The following is a 7247-nucleotide window of genomic DNA, read 5'->3' as shown; positions in this document are numbered from 1 at the left end:
AATCATCAAACTTAATTAAAAAAGTCATTTAAGCCTTTTCACAGTGAGATCTATGCGATATGGCCGAGAAATGTAATTTTGATGTTAACTCCCAAACCGCTGCGCAGAAGTCAACCAAAATTCACCCAATAGTGTATTGTATCACAATCTAGTAGTTACATTTGAAAATTTTGTTCTTGGAAATTTTGTTTGAGCGCAATCATCAAACTTAATTAAAAAAGTCATTTAAGCCTTTTCACAGTGAGATCTATGCGATATGGCCGAGAAATGTAATTTTGATGTTAACTCCCAAACCGCTGCGCAGAAGTCAACCAAACTTCACCCATTAGTGTATTTTATCACAATCTAGTAGTTACATGTGGAAATTTGGTTCTAGGACATTTGATTTGAGCGCAATCCTCAAACTTAGGTCAAAAAAGCCATTTAAGCCTTTTCACAGTGAGATCTATGCGATATGGCCGAGAAATGTAATTTTGATGTTAACTCCCAAACCGCTGCGCAGAAGTCAACCAAACTTCACCCAATAGTGTATTGTATCACAATCTAGTAGTTACATTTGAAAATTTTGTTCTAGGACATTTTGTTTGAGCGCAATCCTCAAACTTAGGTCAAAAAAGCCATTTAAGCCTTTTCACAGTGAGATCTATGCGATATGGCCGAGAAATGTAATTTTGATGTTAACTCCCAAACCGCTGCGCAGAAGTCAACCAAACTTCACCCATTAGTGTATTGTATCACAATCTAGTAGTTACATGTGGAAATTTGGTTCTAGGACATTTGATTTGAGCGCAATCCTCAAACTTAGGTCAAAAAAGCCATTTAAGCCTTTTCACAGTGAGATCTATGCGATATGGCCGAGAAATGTAATTTTGATGTTAACTCCCAAACCGCTGCGCAGAAGTCAACCAAACTTCACCCAATAGTGTATTGTATCACATTCTAGTAGTTACATTTTAAAATTTCGTTCAAGGACATTTGGTTTGAGCGCAATTATTAAACTTAGGTCAAAAAAGCCATTTAAGCCTTTTCACAGTGAGATCTATGCGATATGGCCGAGAAATGTAATTTTGATGTTAACTCCCAAACCGCTGCGCAGAACTAAACCAAACTTCACCCATTAGTGTATTGTATCACAATCTAGTAGTTACATGTGGAAATTTGGTTCTAGGACATTTGATTTGAGCGCAATCCTCAAACTTAGGTCAAAAAAGCCATTTAAGCCTTTTCACAGTGAGATCTATGCGATATGGCCGAGAAATGTAATTTTGATGTTAACTCCCAAACCGCTGCGCAGAAGTCAACCAAACTTCACCCAATAGTGTATTGTATCACATTCTAGTAGTTACATTTGAAAATTTCGTTCTAGGACATTTGGTTTGAGCGCAATTATTAAACTTAGGTCAAAAAAGCCATTTAAGCCTTTTCACAGTGAGATCTATGCGATATGGCCGAGAAATGTAATTTTGATGTTAACTCCCAAACCGCTGCGCAGAAGTCAACCAAACTTCACCCAATAGTGTATTGTATCACAATCTAGTAGTTACATTTAAAAATTTTGTTCTAGGACATTTTGTTTGAGCGCAATCCTCAAACTTAGGTCAAAAAAGCCATTTAAGCCTTTTCACAGTGAGATCTATGCGATATGGCCGAGAAATGTAATTTTGATGTTAACTCCCAAACCGCTGCGCAGAAGTCAACCAAACTTCACCCAATAGTGTATTGTATCACAATCTAGTAGTTACATTTGAAAAATTTGTTTTAGGACATTTTGTTTGAACGCAATCATCAAACTTAATTAAAAAAGTCATTTAAGCCTTTTCACAGTGAGATCTATGCGATATGGCCGAGAAATGTAATTTTGATGTTAACTCCCAAACCGCTGCGCAGAAGTCAACCAAACTTCACCCAATAGTGTATTGTATCACAATCTAGTAGTTACATTTGAAAATTTTGTTCTAGAAAATTTTGTTTGAGCGCAATCATCAAACTTAATTAAAAAAGTCATTTAAGCCTTTTCACAGTGAGATCTATGCGATATGGCCGAGAAATGTAATTTTGATGTTAACTCCCAAACCGCTGCGCAGAAGTCAACCAAACTTCACCCATTAGTGTATTTTATCACAATCTAGTAGTTACATGTGGAAATTTGGTTCTAGGACATTTGATTTGAGCGCAATCCTCAAACTTAGGTCAAAAAAGCCATTTAAGCCTTTTCACAGTGAGATCTATGCGATATGGCCGAGAAATGTAATTTTGATGTTAACTCCCAAACCGCTGCGCAGAAGTCAACCAAACTTCACCCAATAGTGTATTGTATCACAATCTAGTAGTTACATTTAAAAATTTTGTTCTAGGACATTTTGTTTGAACGCAATCATCAAACTTAATTAAAAAAGTCATTTAAGCCTTTTCACAGTGAGATCTATGCGATATGGCCGAGAAATGTAATTTTGATGTTAACTCCCAAACCGCTGCGCAGAAGTCAACCAAACTTCACCCATTAGTGTATTGTATCACAATCTAGTAGTTACATGTGGAAATTTGGTTCTAGGACATTTGATTTGAGCGCAATCCTCAAACTTAGATCAAAAAAGCCATTTAAGCCTTTTCACAGTGAGATCTATGCGATATGGCCGAGAAATGTAATTTTGATGTTAACTCCCAAACCGCTGCGCAGAAGTCAACCAAACTTCACCCAATAGTGTATTGTATCACAATCTAGTAGTTACATTTGAAAATTTTGTTCTAGGAAATTTTGTTTGAGCGCAATCATCAAACTTAATTAAAAAAGTCATTTAAGCCTTTTCACAGTGAGATCTATGCGATATGGCCGAGAAATGTAATTTTGATGTTAACTCCCAAACCGCTGCGCAGAAGTCAACCAAACTTCACCCATTAGTGTATTTTATCACAATCTAGTAGTTACATGTGGAAATTTGGTTCTAGGACATTTGATTTGAGCGCAATCCTCAAACTTAGGTCAAAAAAGCCATTTAAGCCTTTTCACAGTGAGATCTATGCGATATGGCCGAGAAATGTAATTTTGATGTTAACTCCCAAACCGCTGCGCAGAAGTCAACCAAACTTCACCCAATAGTGTATTGTATCACATTCTAGTAGTTACATTTGAAAATTTCGTTCTAGGACATTTGGTTTGAGCGCAATCCTCAAACTTAGGTCAAAAAAGCCATTTAAGCCTTTTCACAGTGAGATCTATGCGATATGGTAGAGAAATGTAATTTTGATGTTAACTCCCAAACCGCTGCGCAGAAGTCAACCAAACTTCACCCAATAGTGTATTGTATCACAATCTAGTAGTTACATTTGAAAATTTTGTTCTAGGACATTTTGTTTGAACGCAATCATCAAACTTAATTAAAAAAGTCATTTAAGCCTTTTCACAGTGAGATCTATGCGATATGGCCGAGAAATGTAATTTTGATGTTTACTCCCAAACCGCTGCGCAGAAGTCAACCAAACTTCACCCAATAGTGTATTGTATCACAATCTAGTAGTTACATTTGAAAATTTTGTTCTAGGACATTTTGTTTGAGCGCAATCCTCAAACTTAGGTCAAAAAAGCCATTTAAGCCTTTTCACAGTGAGATCTATGCGATATGGCCGAGAAATGTAATTTTGATGTTAACTCCCAAACCGCTGCGCAGAAGTCAACCAAACTTCACCCAATAGTGTATTGTATCACAATCTAGTAGTTACATTTGAAAATTTTGTTCTAGGACATTTTGTTTGAACGCAATCATCAAACTTAATTAAAAAAGTCATTTAAGCCTTTTCACAGTGAGATCTATGCGATATGGCCGAGAAATGTAATTTTGATGTTAACTCCCAAACCGCTGCGCAGAAGTCAACCAAACTTCACCCAATAGTGTATTGTATCACAATCTAGTAGTTACATTTGAAAATTTTGTTCTAGGAAATTTTGTTTGAGCGCAATCATCAAACTTAATTAAAAAAGTCATTTAAGCCTTTTCACAGTGAGATCTATGCGATATGGCCGAGAAATGTAATTTTGATGTTAACTCCCAAACCGCTGCGCAGAAGTCAACCAAACTTCACCCATTAGTGTATTTTATCACAATCTAGTAGTTACATGTGGAAATTTGGTTCTAGGACATTTGATTTGAGCGCAATCCTCAAACTTAGGTCAAAAAAGCCATTTAAGCCTTTTCACAGTGAGATCTATGCGATATGGCCGAGAAATGTAATTTTGATGTTAACTCCCAAACCGCTGCGCAGAAGTCAACCAAACTTCACCCAATAGTGTATTGTATCACAATCTAGTAGTTACATTTGAAAATTTTGTTCTAGGACATTTTGTTTGAGCGCAATCCTCAAACTTAGGTCAAAAAAGCCATTTAAGCCTTTTCACAGTGAGATCTATGCGATATGGCCGAGAAATGTAATTTTGATGTTAACTCCCAAACCGCTGCGCAGAAGTAAACCAAACTTCACCCATTAGTGTATTGTATCACAATCTAGTAGTTACATGTGGAAATTTGGTTCTAGGACATTTGATTTTAGCGCAATCCTCAAACTTAGGTCAAAAAAGCCATTTAAGCCTTTTCACAGTGAGATCTATGCGATATGGCCGAGAAATGTAATTTTGATGTTAACTCCCAAACCGCTGCGCAGAAGTAAACCAAACTTCACCCAATAGTGTATTGTATCACAATCTAGTAGTTACATTTGAAAATTTTGTTTTAGGAAATTTTGTTTGAGCGCAATCATCAAACTTAATTAAAAAAGTCATTTAAGCCTTTTCACAGTGAGATCTATGCGATATGGCCGAGAAATGTAATTTTGATGTTAACTCCCAAACCGCTGCGCAGAAGTCAACCAAACTTCACCCAATAGTGTATTGTATCACAATCTAGTAGATACATTTGAAAATTTTGTTCTAGGACATTTGTTTGAACGCAATCATCAAACTTAATTAAAAAAGTCATTTAAGCCTTTTCACAGTGAGATCTATGCGATATGGCCGAGAAATGTAATTTTGATGTTAACTCCCAAACCGCTGCGCAGAAGTCAACCAAACTTCACCCAATAGTGTATTGTATCACAATCTAGTAGTTACATTTAAAAATTTTGTTCTAGGACATTTTGTTTGAGCGCAATCCTCAAACTTAGGTCAAAAAAGCCATTTAAGCCTTTTCACAGTGAGATCTATGCGATATGGCCGAGAAATGTAATTTTGATGTTAACTCCCAAACCGCTGCGCAGAAGTCAACCAAACTTCACCCAATAGTGTATTGTATCACAATCTAGTAGTTACATTTGAAAAATTTGTTTTAGGACATTTTGTTTGAACGCAATCATCAAACTTAATTAAAAAAGTCATTTAAGCCTTTTCACAGTGAGATCTATGCGATATGGCCGAGAAATGTAATTTTGATGTTAACTCCCAAACCGCTGCGCAGAAGTCAACCAAACTTCACCCAATAGTGTATTGTATCACAATCTAGTAGTTACATTTGAAAATTTTGTTCTAGAAAATTTTGTTTGAGCGCAATCATCAAACTTAATTAAAAAAGTCATTTAAGCCTTTTCACAGTGAGATCTATGCGATATGGCCGAGAAATGTAATTTTGATGTTAACTCCCAAACCGCTGCGCAGAAGTCAACCAAACTTCACCCATTAGTGTATTTTATCACAATCTAGTAGTTACATGTGGAAATTTGGTTCTAGGACATTTGATTTGAGCGCAATCCTCAAACTTAGGTCAAAAAAGCCATTTAAGCCTTTTCACAGTGAGATCTATGCGATATGGCCGAGAAATGTAATTTTGATGTTAACTCCCAAACCGCTGCGCAGAAGTCAACCAAACTTCACCCAATAGTGTATTGTATCACAATCTAGTAGTTACATTTAAAAAATTTGTTCTAGGACATTTTGTTTGAACGCAATCATCAAACTTAATTAAAAAAGTCATTTAAGCCTTTTCACAGTGAGATCTATGCGATATGGCCGAGAAATGTAATTTTGATGTTAACTCCCAAACCGCTGCGCAGAAGTCAACCAAACTTCACCCAATAGTGTATTGTATCACAATCTAGTAGTTACATTTAAAAATTTTGTTCTAGGACATTTTGTTTGAGCGCAATCCTCAAACTTAGGTCAAAAAAGCCATTTAAGCCTTTTCACAGTGAGATCTATGCGATATGGCCGAGAAATGTAATTTTGATGTTAACTCCCAAACCGCTGCGCAGAAGTCAACCAAACTTCACCCAATAGTGTATTGTATCACAATCTAGTAGTTACATTTGAAAAATTTGTTTTAGGACATTTTGTTTGAACGCAATCATCAAACTTAATTAAAAAAGTCATTTAAGCCTTTTCACAGTGAGATCTATGCGATATGGCCGAGAAATGTAATTTTGATGTTAACTCCCAAACCGCTGCGCAGAAGTCAACCAAACTTCACCCAATAGTGTATTGTATCACAATCTAGTAGTTACATTTGAAAATTTTGTTCTAGAAAATTTTGTTTGAGCGCAATCATCAAACTTAATTAAAAAAGTCATTTAAGCCTTTTCACAGTGAGATCTATGCGATATGGCCGAGAAATGTAATTTTGATGTTAACTCCCAAACCGCTGCGCAGAAGTCAACCAAACTTCACCCATTAGTGTATTTTATCACAATCTAGTAGTTACATGTGGAAATTTGGTTCTAGGACATTTGATTTGAGCGCAATCCTCAAACTTAGGTCAAAAAAGCCATTTAAGCCTTTTCACAGTGAGATCTATGCGATATGGCCGAGAAATGTAATTTTGATGTTAACTCCCAAACCGCTGCGCAGAAGTCAACCAAACTTCACCCAATAGTGTATTGTATCACAATCTAGTAGTTACATTTAAAAATTTTGTTCTAGGACATTTTGTTTGAACGCAATCATCAAACTTAATTAAAAAAGTCATTTAAGCCTTTTCACAGTGAGATCTATGCGATATGGCCGAGAAATGTAATTTTGATGTTAACTCCCAAACCGCTGCGCAGAAGTCAACCAAACTTCACCCATTAGTGTATTGTATCACAATCTAGTAGTTACATGTGGAAATTTGGTTCTAGGACATTTGATTTGAGCGCAATCCTCAAACTTAGATCAAAAAAGCCATTTAAGCCTTTTCACAGTGAGATCTATGCGATATGGCCGAGAAATGTAATTTTGATGTTAACTCCCAAACCGCTGCGCAGAAGTCAACCAAACTTCACCCAATAGTGTA

The sequence above is a fragment of the Corythoichthys intestinalis genome, unplaced genomic scaffold (genome assembly GCF_030265065.1).
Source record: "Corythoichthys intestinalis isolate RoL2023-P3 unplaced genomic scaffold, ASM3026506v1 HiC_scaffold_30, whole genome shotgun sequence".
Classification (NCBI taxonomy): domain Eukaryota; kingdom Metazoa; phylum Chordata; class Actinopteri; order Syngnathiformes; family Syngnathidae; genus Corythoichthys; species Corythoichthys intestinalis.
Note: the sequence above shows the minus strand (reverse complement) of the source record.